The sequence below is a fragment of the Sinocyclocheilus anshuiensis genome, unplaced genomic scaffold, assembly GCF_001515605.1.
Source record: "Sinocyclocheilus anshuiensis isolate Anshui unplaced genomic scaffold, SAMN03320099.WGS_v1.1 scaffold191, whole genome shotgun sequence".
NCBI classification, from domain to species: Eukaryota; Metazoa; Chordata; class Actinopteri; order Cypriniformes; family Cyprinidae; genus Sinocyclocheilus; species Sinocyclocheilus anshuiensis.
Genome location: NW_015549570.1, coordinates 393,996 through 411,941, shown reverse-complemented (window position 1 = coordinate 411,941; position 17,946 = coordinate 393,996). Strand labels below are relative to the sequence as shown.

General features: G+C 42.3%; 1 pseudogene; it reads right to left on the bottom strand.

Annotated features, from left to right (window-relative positions):
- Window positions 1-9,688: 9,688 nt before the first annotated feature.
- LOC107657342 (NACHT, LRR and PYD domains-containing protein 12-like) lies at window positions 9,689-17,164 on the bottom strand (annotated as a pseudogene).
- Window positions 17,165-17,946: the final 782 nt, after the last annotated feature.

Here is a 17,946-nt window from a genome sequence, read left to right as displayed (position 1 = left end):
GCCGTGCTTGCCCGGGCAGACAAGAGCATCGGGCTGGAGTGGTCTCCCCAACCCTGCCCCGAGAGTTCGCGGCTGGATGATTGGTTTCTGGGTGCTGAGCGCGACACTAAGCCACGCTCGGCCCCGGTGCCTTTCTTCCCGGAAGTGCACGAGGAACTGACGAAATCGTGGAAGGACCCTTTTTCGGCCAGAACACGATACACTGGATCCTCTCTCCTCACCACCCTCGATGGGGGTCCGGGGGGGGGATATACAGAGGTTCCCCAGGTGGAGAGAGTGATTTCGGTGCATCTTTGCCCGCAAAACACCATCACCTGGCGGGGCCGCCCGAGACTCCCGTCCAGGGCCTATAAGTTCTCTTCGTCCCCCGTGGCAAAGGCTTATGTGGCCTCTGGACAAGCTGTGTCCACCCTGCACGCTATGGCCATCCTGCAGGTCTACCAGGTCAAAGCATTGAAAGAACTGCACAAGGGTGGTCCTAACCCAGAGGTACTGCAGGAACTGCTCTCAGCGACTGACTATGCCCTCCAGGCTACGACGGTCACGGCACAGACTCTGGGGAGGGCGATGTCCACGCTAGTGGTCCAGGAACGCCACCCGTGGCTCAACCTGGCTGAGATGCGGGAAGCCGAGAATGTACACTTTCTTGATGCCCCCATTTCACAGGTTGGTCTCTTTGGTGACACCGTGGAAGAATTTGCCCAGCAGTTCTCCACGGTAAACAAGCAGACGGAGGCCATCAAACACATCCTGCCTCGGCGTGGGTCAGGTCCTGCTCCTGCACCCCTGAGTCAGCAGCCTCCATCTGCTATGTCTCCTTACGTTCAGATGCAAAGGGTCTGTCACTGAGCCAACACGATGCATGCTGGCGAACCCATGTTCCCTCATCCGTCGGTGGCTCATATGACAGACCCTGCGGACAAGGCACGGTGTGTTTTAAAGGACATTTCACCTCCTACCACAGCGCCTTCCACTCCGCTCAGCCACAGGAACCCTGCCTGAGGTATGTCGAACGTGGTTCCTTTGAGACCGTTGGCAGGGGATCTGGATGCTTGGTTAAGCCTCTCCAATCCCTTCTGATGTTTTCTCGGAACCATTCAGCTCGGCTATGCGATTCAGTTCGTCAGGCATCCGCCCAAGTTCAGGGGCATTCTGTTTACCTCAGTATGAGGCGAGAATGCGACTGTTCTTTCGGGTGGAGGTTGCAACGCTTCTCGGGAAGGGTGCAATCGAGCCTGTCCCCCTGGCTGAAATGAAGAAGGGGTTTTACAGCCCGTACTTCATTGTACCCAAGAAGGCTGGGGGACTCAGACCAATTCTGGATTTGAGGTCTCTGAACCGGGCCCTTCACAAGCTTCCGTTCAGAATGTTAACCCTCAAGCACATATTAACATGTGTCAGAAATCAGGATTGGTTTGTCCTGAAGCACTCATACTTTCATGTCTCAATCCTACCAAGGCACAAGCCGTTTCTTTCATATCAGCACAAAGTTCTTCCCTACGGGCTGTCCATGTCTGAACGGGCTGTTCGGGCTGAACATCTCTTTTCTACAGGCAGGAGTGCCCTTAGAACAGGTGTCCAAACATATTGTTGTTACAACAGATGCTTCCAAGACAGGCTAGGGCGCCGTGTGCAATGGGCATGCAGCATCAGTGGTCTGGACAGGCTGTCGGCTGCATTGGCATATCAACTGTTGACAGTCCTTTGGCCTTGAGATGATTTCGACCCTTGATCCAAGGCAAGCACGTGTTGGTCCGGACGGACAACACAGCAACGGTTGCATACATCAACCACCAGGGTGGTGTTTGCTCCCATCGCATGTCACAACTCGCCCGCCATCTCTTACTTTGGAGCCAGCACAGACTCTGCATGCCAATCATATCCCGGGTGACCTCAATCTGTAGCGGATCTCCTCTCGCAACAGGGGCGATTGGAGACTTCACCCCCAAACGGTTCAGCTGATTTGGAGTCGGTTCGGCCAGGCACAGGTAGACCTGTTTGCCTCATCGGAATCGACCCATTGCCAGTTGTGGTACTCCCAGACCGAGGCTACCCTCGGCACGGATGCACTGGCTCACAGCTGGCCCAGGGGCCTACTCAAGTATGCATTTCCCCCAGTGAGCCTCATTGCACAGACACTATGAAAAGTCAGGCAGGACAAAGAACAGCTCCTGCTTGTGGCCCCTTATTGGCCCAACAGGACCTGGTTCTTGGAGCTTGTGCTCATGCATCAGTTCCTCCCTTGCGAATTCCCCTGAGGAATGACCTCCTTTCTCAGGGGAAGGGTACAATTCAGCATCTGCGCCCGGATCTCTGGAACCTTCATGTTTGGTCCCTGGACGCGACCAGCAGGAACTCAGAGACCTTTCACCAGCAGTGGTGAATACCATTACTCAGGCCAGAGCCCCCTCGACGAGGCGGCTGTACGACCTGAAGTGGCGCGTTTTCGTGAATTGGTGTTCTTCCCAGGGGAAGGACCCTCGGAGATGTGGCATCAGATCTGTACTCTCCTTCTTCCAAGAAGGCCTGGACAGGCACCCTTCTGCCTCTACACTTAAGGTGTACGTGGCCGCGATTGGACACTGTGGAAGGCAGATTGGTTGGGAAGGACAATCTGGTTATTAGATTCCTCAGAGGCACCTGGAGATTGAACCCTCCGAGGCCACGTCTCATCCCCTCTTGGGATCTCACTCTGGTCTTGGAGGCCTTACAGAGAGATCTGTTTGAGCCCCTTCAGTCAGTCGAGCTTAGTGCCCTCTCTATGAAGACGGCCCTCCTGACTGTGCTCACGGGTTTTTGCTCCCATCGCATGTCACAACTCGCCCGCCATCTCTTACTTTGCCAGCACAAACTCAGGTCTCTGCATGCCACTCATATCCCGGACGACCTCAATCGTGTAGCGGATCTCCTCTCTTGACAGGTCTCGCTCAGAGGCAAGTGGAGGCTTCACCCCCAGATGGTTCAGCTGATTTGGAGTCGGTTCGGCCAGGCACAGGTAGACCTGTTTGCCTCATCGGAATCGACCCATTGCCAGTTGTGGTACTCCCAGACCGAGGCTACCCTCGGCACGGATGCACTGGCTCACAGCTGGCCCAGGGGCCTACTCAAGTATGCATTTCCCCCAGTGAGCCTCATTGCACAGACACTATGAAAAGTCAGGCAGGACAAAGAACAGCTCCTGCTTGTGGCCCCTTATTGGCCCAACAGGACCTGGTTCTTGGAGCTTGTGCTCATGCATCAGTTCCTCCCTTGCGAATTCCCCTGAGGAATGACCTCCTTTCTCAGGGGAAGGGTACAATTCAGCATCTGCGCCCGGATCTCTGGAACCTTCATGTTTGGTCCCTGGACGCGACCAGCAGGAACTCAGAGACCTTTCACCAGCAGTGGTGAATACCATTACTCAGGCCAGAGCCCCCTCGACGAGGCGGCTGTACGACCTGAAGTGGCGCGTTTTCGTGAATTGGTGTTCTTCCCAGGGGAAGGACCCTCGGAGTTGTGGCATCGGATCTGTGCTCTCCTTCCTCGAAGGAAGCCTGGACAGGCACCTGTCTGCTTCTACACTTAAGGTGTACGTGACTGCGATCGCAGCTGACCACGACACTGTGGGAGGCAGATCGGTGGGGAAGCACGATCTGGTTATTAGGTTCCTCAGAGGCGCCTGGAGGTTGAACCCGCCGAGGCCACATCTCATTCCCTCTTGGGATCTCTCTGTGGTCTTGCAGGCCTTACAGAGAGATCCAGTTGAGCCCCTTCAGTCAGTTGAGTTCAGTGCCCTCTCCATGATGACGGCCCTCCTGACTGCGCTCACTTCTGTCAAGAGGGTGGGGGATCTCCAAGCCCTCTCTGTTAACGAATCATGTCTGGAGTTGGGCCGGCAGACTCTCACATTGTCCTGAGACCTCGGCCTGGATATGTGCCCAAGGTTCCCAACACCCCATTCAGGGATCAGGTGGTAACCTTGCAAGCTATCCCCTTCCAAGAAGGGGACTGCGTCCTGTCTCTGTTGTGCCCAGTGTGAGCCCTACGCACATACCTAGATCTCACTCAGTTTCAGACGTTCTGAAGAGCTCTTTATCTGCTCTGTCTGGAGACGGCATTCCCCTTCTGCTGTCTTCCAAAGGATCTCCCACTGGATTGTGGACGCGATCCTAACGGCCTATCAGGCCAGAGGCCTACCTTGCCCACTGGGAGTGAGGGCTCACCCTACCAGGGGCATGGCTGCATCAGCATTTCTGCTTTGGAGGACAGCAGAAGGGGAATGCTGTCTCCAGACAAAGGATCTCCCACTGGATTGTGGATGCGATCCTAACGGCCTATCAGGCCAGAGGCCTACCTTGCCCACTGGGAGTGAGGGCTCACTCTACCAGGGGCATGTCTGCATCAGCAGCCCTGGTGAACGGGGCCTCTCTAGCAGACATCTGTAGAGCTGCAGGTTTGGGCTACACCTAATACATTTGCTAGATTTTATAATCTACGAATGGAACCAGTTTCTTCTAGAGTTCTGAACGTCAGTTCTTTGACTCAAGAGACTGGTAGGGTGTAGAGCTTGCTAGCAGCGCTACTCCCCCCAGGATGGTTATGTGCTTATTCAGTCAAGCTCAGGTTCCTTTCGTGAACTCTGAACTACCCTTTCATTACATAAGCACCTAACGTAGTGAAGTTTGGTGGAGGAACTCACTATTAGAACCCATTACGAGGTAAGTTCCCTCGAGTTGAACTTTCGTATTGTGTTAGTGCTCCACATGTAGCGGCTCCTCTTGCGGCCCCATGTGTGTATTCTCCACTGAGTTGCCCCTGAGGCTCAGTGTTCGCCTAGACAGACATTCAATCTGTCAAAAGGTTCTGGGTTTTGGTAGTTCTCCCCTTACGCGGAGCCCACCTCAGAATCTTCCCTATATGGTACTTCCTCTGTAAGTCCATAGGTAGAGCTTCACATGTTACCTCCCCATCGGGTAGGATGTGATCTCTGTAGTGCCTTTCCCCTAGGGGGGAATAGTCACTGTCCCAATGTTCACTACCAAGACTTTTCAGCTGTTATATTATGTTGAGTATTACTATGGGTAAAGGCTCCGGCTGAGGGGACCTATGCCTCTATGGCGGCTCTCCCGGATGTTGGAGAGTAAGGTCTTAAGACTTGGGCTTGGAAGGTTACGAGGAGGAGAGGTGCATTTGGTTGTGACACGCTGGCTTGTCAACATCTGTGCCCCCGTAGACTCGTGACGCAGTTCGGCAGTTGTGGCATTTAGTATAGGGACCCCTAATGTCGTACACTGGACACAACGTATGGTAACCCTCATTCCCTGGTGGAGGGAATGGAGCCGTTGTGTCCTTCATGCCACAACTCCGAATTGCCTCTGAGTGGGTTGAGACGCTTCTCGACTCCTCAGAACAGAATGAGTGAGCAGATGCCACGCTGGCCTATTTATACCCGGATGTCTGGGGCATGGCCAGTGTAGCGTCTGGACCAATCAAACACACAATTTTTCATTTGATTTAACAAATCAGTTATTCATTAGATTAACAAATCGTCACAGTCCCCTCACCCAATAAACTGGATGCCAGGATGTCTGCAACGACACCAGGCCCCCCCTGGTTACCATGGCAACCCTGACACCAGATACATTTACGTCCTAATGGAATGTAAGTAGGGAAAATCACTGCCTTTTTCTTAAGGAAGAGACACAATGCACAGTAGAAATGGACTTTTCTACTAATTAATTCATAGGAAAACCTTTCTTTGAATGAACACACATATCCTTCAGGTCATTGTGTATATTATCGCTCTCTTGTATATTATCTGTTGTATTGTAGACTATTTTATGCATGCTTATGATAGAACCACTCATTCATGTAACCTTACATATACCGTGTTTGGTCTCTATTAATTCGTATTCGGATGATCTAATTGAGAGTGTATATTGTATGTTTATACCTATGCAACATATTCAACACCAGCTATGCCAATTCTGCACACCCAATTTCATTGGCCTTTTCTCAAAGATGTCAGAGGTGTTTGGGCTCCCAAGAGCGACCCCTAGTGTCGTACACTCGACACATTCGGAACTGTAAATGGTGTACCCTTATTTTTGTGTGCACTCACAATATCAACAAAACGTTGTGCTTTTGTAAAATAGAGAAAACAAACGTCTCGGTTACGTATGGGTACCCTTGTTCCCTGATGGAGGGAATGGAGACGTTTGTTTTCTCTATTTTACAAAAGCACAACATTTTATTGATATTGTGAGTGCACACAAAAATAAGGGTACACCATTTACAATTCCAAATGAAGTATTAGTCTTATCTGTATGAGCAAAAATGACAGCGTAGGCTACTTCGTTGTTTCCACTGTTATGAATAACAAAATTAAGTGATTGCGCTAGCGCCTCCATGCATTAAGCGCGCTTCAGCTTCCACTCTCCACATAAACGCTTAGATATACGCCTAACAGCGCAGCTTTATCTAGTTAAATGTTTAAACTAACATTGTAATATGCTTTGTGTTTTATATCTACAGATTTTATTTTAAGCAAGTCGTGATGATTTGAGAAGGCTAAAATGATCAAACGTGATCAACTCAGCTGTCTGCCGCTAGTGGCATAATACAGTGAAATAATATGTTCTTTAGCCATATAAATACAGTTGTTATGTGTGTGGGTAAAATTTACCCGCTGGCGCTTTTAAGTATACAGCGACCTCTGGCGGTTCTAGTGTTAAACGCGCTTTAGCTTCCACTCTCCGCATAAACGCTTGGATGTGTGCCTAACAGTGCACTCTTATCTAGGTTAAACGTTTAAACTAACATTGTATTATTCTTGAAGTGTTTTATATATAGAGATTTTATTTTAGGCAAGTCGTGTTGATTTGAGAAGGCCAAATTGATCAATCATGATCAACCACCTGTCTGCCGCTATCCGCTTGGTCGTCACTCAAAACTTGAATTTAACAAACAAAAAATGTTCCAAACATTTTTCTAAATTAAATAATAATTAAACAATAAGAAATATAACTTTGCAATTAAAAACAAAACTGAACTATTTTAATGGCTGCAACAGCAGCTGTGCAATTAGGAAGCGAGAGAGAGAGAAAAAAAGACACGGGCTCCAGTCGGACTCGGGCCGAGGATACATGGTAAGCTGTCGACCAAGGGCCGGCTATAGGGCCTAGGTTTGAGGCCCATGCAGGGCTCTTCCTGATTTCTGCATTTGGAAACGAATGTTGTGAATTTAGGGGTTGTTTTCTAATTAAATGACAAAATTATTATTTTTATTTTTTACATTTTACAGATTCCCCCAATCTCCTGCATGTCCAAACTCTGTATACGAAACCGTATTATTATCAGTATTATTATTATAATTATTATTTATTATTTATTATTTTAAACACATTTTAATTAATACAAAGGAACGATAAAAAGTGATACATTTCTTAATTCATGGACATAATTTTCATCATGTCATGGACTCTGTATATGGGAATAAATGTGTTAAAAAAGGCCAGATAATGAATAAGTATGTGTGACTAGCTGAAGTAGGCCTACATCAGCGAATTATTAAATGTAAGTTTCAAGCCTTTCATAATTTGTGATATTAATGAGACTATAGTATAGGCTACATCAGCGAATTATTAAATGTAAGTTTCAAGCCTTTCATAATTTGTGACATTAATTTGACTATAGTGCCAAAATATGTGTTAGAACTAGGCCTAGCCTATAACACTCAACAATAAGCCACCTTTTCAATTGTTCTATTTTTTTATGGCATAATGCACACCTCCTTAAATGCAATCTAAACATTCCAAGTTAATATCCTACTTTTTTTATGATTTCTAGGTTTTCATGTAGCAGTTTTAGCCTATTAATCTTAATTTCTCACAATTAAAAAAAAAATGTTTATGTTGTGAGTCAGAGTAAATTGTGATGTGAATAGAGTCTGATGAACGTGCAGCCTTGTACAGAGGACCAACGGCCAAGGTCAGGGGCAAGTTCAAGCTCAAACCGGTGTGCACCGTTTTCAAATCCCTTCATTTGATTGGGATGTTCTCTTTTATTCTGGAGGGCAAGGGCAGTGACTGTAACATCGAACGTATTTTGCAGTATTAAACACGTATTTATACCGATTTCATCAGGCTCCGAAAATTCTTCAAAAAGAACACAGAGAATGGCCTTCTCAGCTGCCATAGCTGCAACAATTGCGTCATCAGAACAGGGTGTTCAATGCACCACCGTTTCCGTTTAAAAGATGTTTTGCACCGTTTTTGTCGAGGCTGAACGCAGCCCAGGATTTTTTGTTCAAAAACTTTCATTAGCCTGTAGATCGAATGAAAGCCCCTTAATACAACATAAGGAAATTTTGTAGTTTTAATGGTTTTCATAATGACTGTTTAATAACCATAACATGCAGTAAGAACCTTTGTGTAAATGTAATTATTTTTTTCTTCTTTTTTTTGGATGCGTTAGGCTGTAGCCTACAACTATCTCACGTTTTGAAATTAACTTTCTAAAAATTAATTTTAAATAGATTTTCTAATGATTTTTAATTATGTTAGAATGTTATATTATAATGTTATTGTTGTTTTATTTCGTTATTTGAAAATATAATTCCAGTCAGTTTGCAAACAGTCCCCTTTGCGCCACCTGGCGGAAGTTTCGGGAACAACTTTAACACGCGACTGACTTGCAGTTAACGCCGTGGCCTTGCGGCGGCAGTACACGCGGCGGTAATAGGCATTTTGGTTGTCCACCTACTGTAAATGATACAATCTAATCCTGTTTACGTGAAATAAGCCACTCCTGAGCAGGTTTGATCTAATGGACCTGTTGCTATGACAGCAATATCATGATGAGCTCTGAAGAACTTAATTAGCTGAATTTTATTTTTTGACATGATCCAGGATTGAGTAATCCACGTACGCATGGACAAATTATCACCTCAATATTTGATATTCTTCATGCTGCTCTGTGGCACTCCATTATGCACCGAACAGTTTGTTGTTCAAATGACCAAAAAAGTAATTTTTTAGGCCTCAGTGGTCTAAGAGTGCTCTTTAAGGTCAGAATGATTAAAATAACCATCAAATCAAGAAGACAGGGTTTTACTGTTCACAGAAACAGCAAACAGTAAAGTAATATCCAGTGACTCAAAATATTCAACTTTATATAGAGTCAGAGTGCAAATTAGGCAATTTCCAATTAAGAGTGAATGCATACATATTTTTAAAATAAAAATACTATTGGCTCTATACTGAACTATACTATTAGTTCAAATGTATTACATACATACATTCAAAGTTAAATTACAATACTAATATTTATGTCTGTCTTAATATCTTTGCTTTCAATGATTAAACCATAGAGCTTTTATTAATTTTATAAAGTATAAAAAATATAAAATAACATAATATTTTGTAAAACCATGGTAAACGTTAAAGCTTCTTGTTGCTTCAACATATTCATAATTCTCATTACAGATTTGGGAAGATGTTTGGAACATTTTGCATTTTCAAATCCATGTTTATCCATGTTGACCCAAACTCACAGCGCTCGCATGAAATGGAGTTTGTGTGAAGCAGCATTTACTGTAAACTGAGTCACTCTGAGATGTGATTTTCTCGTGTGGTAATGAATACGGTGTCATGCTTCTCTCTCAAACTAAATGTTGTAGCATGTTGTTAATCATTTTATGGAGAACAATTTACCTCAGTATCTCCAGCTGACAGTTTCTCTTCAGTCCATCAGAAAGCAGCTTCACTCCTGAATCCTGCAGGTCATTGTTACTCAGGTCCAGCTCTCTCAGGACAGAGTTTGAGTATTGTAAAACTGATGATAAACTCTCACAAGACTGAGCAGTGAGATTACATATGGAAAACCTGAACGAGAAAAACAGTCATTGCACACAGAATAAATCTTAGCAATGAGATTTTTAATGATTAATTTAATGGGGGTAAAAATCAATGAAAGTGTTTGAAATCAAACCTCAGTATCTCCAGCTGACAGTTTGGACTCTTCAGTCTATCAGAAAGCAGCTTCACTCCAGAGTCCTGCAGGTCATTGTTACTCAGGTCCAGGTCTCTCAGGACAGAGTTTGAGGATTGTAGAGCTGATGATAAACTCTCACAAGACTGAGCAGTCAGATTACAGCCATACAGCCTGTGAAGAGCACAAAACAAACAGCCATATTAATGTGTTTATCAGTTTTATAATCTGGACTGCATGTTTGTCCTAAATAAGGACAATCCAGTTCAACTCACTGACTCAGTGATCTGGTCACAGCGGTTCACATTATCAACACACTGAATCTGTCCTACTGAAATGAGGCAAGTAATATAATATAAGAAAGTAATATAAATGTGTGCAGAGGATTTGATTGATGAAGCGAAAATAGAGCCACTATAACAAATGCATAAAGAAAGGGAAAATGTTTTAAATTGATATGAAATTGTAAAATAAAACAAACTGTTCAAAAGAATCACTTAAGGAAATTAAGGTGTTATTTCATTTCTCATAAAACTGCATTACAAAATTCCAAATGTTCCAGGATGCTTGGAAACCCTGATTGTTTTCTCATCAGGTTTTTGAGTAGATATTGCCTGCCTTGTGTCCTTGGAGAAACATCACTGATACATTCATTCTACAATATGAACAGGAAAATCTGCTAGCTATAGTTATGAAACGCCAATTCATCCACACATTGTAACACAGTGATTCAGTGAATGTCAAACCTCAGTGTGTTCAGCTGACAGTGTGAACTCTTCAGTCCATCATACAGCAGCTTCACTCCTGAATCCTGCAGGTGATTGCTACCCAGGTCCAGCTCTGTCAGATGAGCGTCTGATGATTGGAGAGCTAAAGATACAGTTTCACAGCATGTCTCATCAAGACCACAGCCATCAAATCTGCCAAAACAGAAGGTTTATTCTGATTATTTTCTGATGTTCAGTGTTTCTGCAAAAACTTATTTTGCCCTTTATAATCAGGACAACAAGATATTTTACATAGTATTTTGACATTTAATTGTTTAGTGATGTAGAATAAAACATTTGATCAAACAGCAGTCAGTGAAATTACTCACAGGGCTTTTCTGCAGCATCTCACAGCTGGAATGAGTCTCTTGTAGTTTTGTTGTAATGTGAATCTCTTTGGGTTGAACTCATCCAGCACCTTCTCTGACATCAGCAGTACTGTGGTCACCACTGAGCACATTGAAGATGAGAGTTTTCTTCCTGGGTGTGCATCTGAACTGAGGTGTCTCTGGATTTCCTCATATAATGAATGATCCTTGAGCTCAAGCAAGCAGTAGAATAGGTTGACTGTAGCTTCATCTGAGATAGAGTACCTGTCTTGCACTTGTTTAATGTGTTCAGTTGTTTGTCTGATGCTCTCTGTGGTGTCTTCAGTGTGTGTGATCAGGCCTTGGAGCAGGTTTTGACTGGATTCCAGTGTAATGCCCATCAGAAACCGCAGGAACAGGTCCAGATGTCCTCTCTTACTCTTCATGGCTTTATCAACAGCCTTCTGCAGTAGCTCCTGCAATGTGACATTTTCTTCTGTCTTATCAAAGAAAAACTGAAGCTCTCACATGTTCTTGTTCAGGTAACAGATGAACACATGCACTGCAGTGAGGAACTCTTAAACACTCAGAAGAACAAAGCAGAAGACCTTCTTCTCATGAAGTCCCTTTTCCTTCTTAAAGATCTCAGCGATCATTCCTGTGAACTCAGTGTCTTTACTCACATCAATACCACATGCTTTCAGATCTTTCTCATAGAACACAATGTTTTCCTGCTTCAGCTGTTCAAACGCTAGCTTGGCTAACTTCAAAATCATTGGACTGTTTGAATCTAAGTTCTTTGTTGATTCTCTTTCTTCTTGGTCATCATATTTCTGGTTCTTCATGTCCATCTGTATCAGCAGGAAGTGGATGTACATTTCCGTGAGTGTTGTGCTGATGTTCTCTGCATTGGTTTCATTGAGAATATCCAGAAGTACTTTGGCCGTGATCCAGCAGAACACAGGAATGTGGCACATGATGTAGAGACTACGAGACGTCTTAATGTGTGAGATGATTCTGGAGGCTTGAGTCTCATCTGTGATTCTCTTTCTGAAGTACTCCTCCTTCTGTTGGTCAGTGAATCCTCGCACCTCAGTGAACAAACCTACATACTGAGGAGGGATCTGATTGGCTGCTGCTGGTCGTGAGGTCACCCAGACCAGAGCTGATGGAAGCAGCTTCCCTTTGACTAAACCTGTGAACAGCACATCTACAGATGATCTTTCCTCAACAATGGCTCTTGGTGATGTTCTAGTTTTAAAATTCAAAGCCAGACGACTCTCATCAAGTCCATCAAATATAAACACTAGTTTGCATTCCTTATATAACTTTGTTTTCTCCAGGCCCTCCAGTTCAGGATAGAATTCTAGCAGAAGCTCGTGGAGACTGAAATCTTTGTTGGTCATTAAGTTAATCTCTCTGAAAGGAAGCAGGAACACACAGTGTATATCCTGATTGGTGTCTCCTGCTGCCCAGTCCAGGATGAACTTGTGCACAGAGACAGTTTTTCCAACACCAGCAACTCCCTTGGTCAGAACAATCTTCGTCTCATTGTTTTCCCTTAATAATATAAATATATCATTGCATTTGATTGGTTTGTCCTGTGTTTGCTTGTTCTTGGTGAAAGCATCATCAATCTTCAGAATCTCATGTTCCTGATGAACCTCCTTCATATCTCCCTCTGTGATGAACAGCTCTGTGTAAACAGCCTTGAGATGTGCTTCTTCTTTGCCCTCAAAAATACGTTCTGCTTTCTTCTGCATTTTGGATTTGTGAGTTTCCAATCATTTTTTCAGAATAAAATCTCCTGTTATAAAAGATGATTAAGTTAATAAAACATAGGGAAAAATCAAGAACAGATTTATTTTTTAAAGAAACATGACAAAGCTGTTACTTTATCATATTCTCTTCAGAATTCATTCAACATATTGTAATTAAACTGCTTTTGAAAGTAACACCAAATATTTTAAATGTGCAAAGATGGTGCACATATAATACTTGAATGGGAGAAAGTGCAACGCACAATATGGTGGAATAGTCCCGCTTCTAAATAAAAGAGCCGGTTGCTAATAGGTAAAGTCATTGCATCCCTGCAGCTGTCTTTACATATGGAAGCATATGGGTAGCATAATTCATTTTGAAATGTAATATGCAAAATGGCAATGCAATATGTAAAATGGCAATGTTTTTCTGTATTTAAATTTACATTTTCCCATACATATGTGCAATGTTTAGAGCAAAATTAAAAAGAAAATTCAATTATATAATTTACATTTGCCATTTCCTACACTAGTTTTAATATGCACATTAAAAACATATTTTAATGCTTTATAAGTTGCAAAACTAAAAGGAAAATGTATTACCCAAATTGATTAGATATGTTTAGCATGTCCAAACAAAAACTGTAGCAAAATTATCATTTAAATGCTGTTTTTCCTAAATGCATTTAGACTTACAGGCCGGACACTTGGGATTTAATTTTCATCATAAAACCGCATGATAATTGTAGCAAAATGCAGTGAGAATTTCAGAATGCATTCTGAGGCACAGATGCAGCAAAAGGGTAGCAAAATGGTGATTTAAATGTCTTTTATTTTTCTTAAATGCATTGAGACTTACATTTAAGACGTTTAAATTGCATTTTCATCAAATACCCCGCGATAATGTAGTTTAAGTCAATGTGGATTTGAAAATGCATTCCGAGGTGATCACGCCCCCGACCTGTCAATCAACAGGACGCACGACAGGTCAATATTCACCATTAACCAAACGCTTTTCACCTGCTTCAAGATCTCTCACTGTTTACACTCCGATGCACATACGCAAACAGACCTTGTATTTTATTCCTCTCTTTTAATCCGTAAAATAGCGCTTGTTCCATGGCACCTAAATGCCTGACACAAGATCTCTCACTCTCGACTGATGCCCGTGATTTTTAATCTCAATTATCTCACCTTGGCTGTGGCATGTTCTGTGACAGATGCACCTAGATCTGACTGTTGAAGTGTCAGCTGGGGCAGGTAGAGTAGTAGCAGCAGCTTTTTCTGTATGGTCACATACATCAATCGGAGAGTAAACTAAGAGATTTTGAGGTGTGCACAATACTTAGGTGCCACAGGACATGCGCTCTATTATGGGTTAGAAGAGGGGAAATATAAGGCAACACCGTGTCCACACCGAACGCAACAAAAGATAGTAGGCTATTGAACACATTATAATCGTTGATGCTGTCTACACTGGATGCAGCGTGATGCGATACGACAACTGTCGCGTCCGGTGTAGACACGGTGTACGGTGGCAAAAAGGTAAATAAGTGCAGAATTGCACTATTTGCTTGCGTGCATCACTCAGTGTGCGAACAGTGAGATGTTGAGGCAGGCACAACGCATATGGTGCCTCGGGACATGTGATCCATTATGGTTTAAAAGTGAAGAATAAAATATAATGTATAGTGACAAATAAGTGTCGAATTGCACTGTCTATTTGCTTATGTGCATCGGAATGTAAACACTGAGAGATCTTGAAGCAGGTGAAAAGCGTTTGGTTAATGGTGAATATTGACCTGTCGTGCGTCCTGTTGATTGACAGGTCGGGGGCGTGATCACCTCGGAATGCATTTTCAAATCCACATTGACTTAAACTACATTATCGCGGGGTATTTGATGAAAATGCAATTTAAACGTCTTAAGTGTAAGTCTCAATGCATTTAAGAAAAATAAAAGACATTTAAATCACCATTTTGCTACCCTTTTGCTGCATCTTTGCCTCAGAATGCATTCTGAAATTCTCACTGCATTTTGCTACAATTATCATGCGGTTTTATGATGAAAATTTAATCCCAAGTGTCCGGCCTGTAAGTCTAAATGCATTTAGGAAAAACAGCATTTAAATGTTAATTTTGCTACAGTTTTTGCTTGGACATGCTAAACATATCTAATCAATTTGGGTAATACATTTTCATTTTAATTTAGCAAATTATAAAGTGTTAAAATATGTTTTTAATGTGCATATTAAAACTAGTGTAGGAAATGGCAAATGTAAATTATATAATTGAATTTTAATTTTGCACTAAACATTTGCACTAAACACATATGGGGAAATGTACATTTAAATACAGAAAAACATTGCCATTTTATATACAGTATTGCATTGCCATTTTGCATATTACATTTCAAAATGAATTATGCTACCCATATGCTTCCATAGTTACAAGCTCCAGTTCCTTTAGAAACAGTCAGCATCCTGAGACGCTCTTAAGGGTCCCATGAAGTGCCTTGAAACACGCAGCGTTATTCTATGTGGTGACGTAATTTGAACTGAAACAGGAAGACAGGGTGGGACATATCGAGCAGCCCTGCCCCCTTTTAAAAATAGCCAATAGTGTTTTGTTTATATCTGCTCGGGCCAGAGCCTTTGAGCTCGGTAAAGTCGCATTTGACAGCCAGTCTAATAGATTAGCCCTAGATTCAATATGAAACTCTTAGTAGAACAAAATAGTGGTCATAATCATGCTGAGTCTGTGTAGTTGTAAAAGTGTTTAATATATGCCGACTCACGTATATGATCTGCTCCGTGCGATCGCATCTCTGGACCGGAGCCAAAGTCCGGATCAGACTGTGCGTGCTGCCGCAGTTCGTGTGACACAACGTGAAACCAGACCTCATTTGCACCAATCAAAAGCATATTTACACTATCTGAATCGTTTCCTATTGCCTACATTGTGCACTACGTGCCATTAACTGTACAGGGAATACTACACTGTGAACAAGTGACCGATCTCAGCCACAGCTTCAGCGTCTATTTATAGTGCAGGGGGCAGTCGCTTCGGCTTCTAGAGAGCGTTTGATTGGTCAGAAGATTTGATGAGAAGATGAAGTACGATGTGACGTCAAAAAAATCGTTGAGCCGTTTTGGCGGAAGTGAAGAACTAAAAGCTTAGAATGCTTATATCTTCTAAATGCGAATTTTGTCACTGTTTTGGAGCACACTGCCTTATAGATAACCTTAAGACTAACATATTGACACTAACACCCAAAAAACATTAATTTTGATTTCATGGGGACTTTAGGACCATGCTGCACAATAACTAGCCTGAAAAATAAGCTTTTTTTAATGCTATTTGAGAATAAGAAACACATTTTATAAGACATTTGTTGTCGTATTTCATTGTTGATTTCAAATTTAATTATAAGCATGGTGAACAGCTTTGGATAATTCAATATTTCCCCATTCAAAGAGATAGGATGACTGAAAGACATAGACTTGCATGACTGAAATAGCTGCAGAAGAGACATTTCAAAGAGGGCCACCGAATGAAAGGATTTGTCTTAAAGGGACTTTGGTAATATAGTCAAGGGTCAAAAGCCCAACTAAGGCAAACACTGACCTCGATAATGGTAACTTCAAACCAAACAATAAATCATCATCATCATCTAAACCTCTGTTAATTCTCAATAAGAGCTTCTCTAGATGTCTGACAGAAAGAAAGTCAGTCTGGTTAGTAATGCATGAAGCTGGTGATGCTGTTTGTGGAGTTGTTTAATCCTCCTCTGCTGAGATCTTGAGAGATTTAATGTCTTTTATTTGCAGTTGATTTCAGGCTGTGTGGCTTTAAGTCAGTTGTAATTGTTGTGTTTCTTTTTTCTGAGAGTGCAAGCATGATGTTGAACCAACATCACATTGTGACATTGATTTAATGCCATTACCATTGATTTTTTGCTGAAATTCCACATTTTTTTCAACATTAATTGTTGGTGCAAAAGTGATGTTGATTCAATGCCACTGATTTAACATTGCTTCAGTGGATGAGGGAATGCACTGTTTCTGTGTATATAAGGTATAATGGCGTGGTCATTGCTGGCCACATATGGTGGTTGTCTGAAGTTTTTGACTGTGAGGAGGTCAGTGGTACTGTCTGGTTAGATCTGGTGATACAGTACATCACTCCTCACATTTAATCTCTGTTCCTCAATAACACTCCCAACTCTGATCTGTCCAGCGTTATGAACAACACTATTGCATGGAAGTGTTATACAGTGAAAATTGTAAAAAGAAAAAAGTTTTGAATACGACTGATAAGACTTCACCTTCTTTTTCTGTGTGTTTCTCTGCCGTCTCTGTCTCAGAGATTTTTTGTGGCTCTGTGAGGAAAGAGAAAAATAAAATACTGTAAAATATGTCTGTCTATTAACGATATGACCATAAATGAGAGATTGTGATATTTAGAGATCTCTCACAGCCCTCCCTGTTATTCTCTACCTGAGTGTATTATGAGCCACCATTCAGTTCCCTTATGTTCAGTCACCATTTTGCACTGCATAGTTCTAGGAACTAGCCAGCATGGTGGTTCCTAATAGGGGTGTAAAGCGGATGGTTCGTCATGATACGATATGATACGATATCAATTCTCATACCCAATGATACGATATTTGCCGATACTTCAAAAAATTCTACGATACGATTTCGATACGATTCAATACAGGAGAATATCGATCGATATTATTATATTATATACCCATTTTAAATAACCATCTACATTTTTAACTCACAAATGCAACTAAAACATATAACATGAACATTTATCTTACATTTTCACATCCTGTTCCTCAATTGGGACATTCACAACAAAAGATAGGCATACACTTTTTTTTTTAAATAATAAAGAAAAATAAACAATTGAAAAAAAATAATAATAATCAAGTCACACACAAGATCAGTAATCTTAAAATATAACAACAGTCAAGACGGTCTTTCAGGTTTCTGTGCTAAAATATGCAATGTGTAAAATAATGAAAATTATCATTAAGAAAAAACACAAACGAGGTACTCCAGTTGTAGAAAAAAACACATTAATGTAGAAAAATAAATGTAAAAATACAAAAATAAAGCTGTTAAAACTTTAT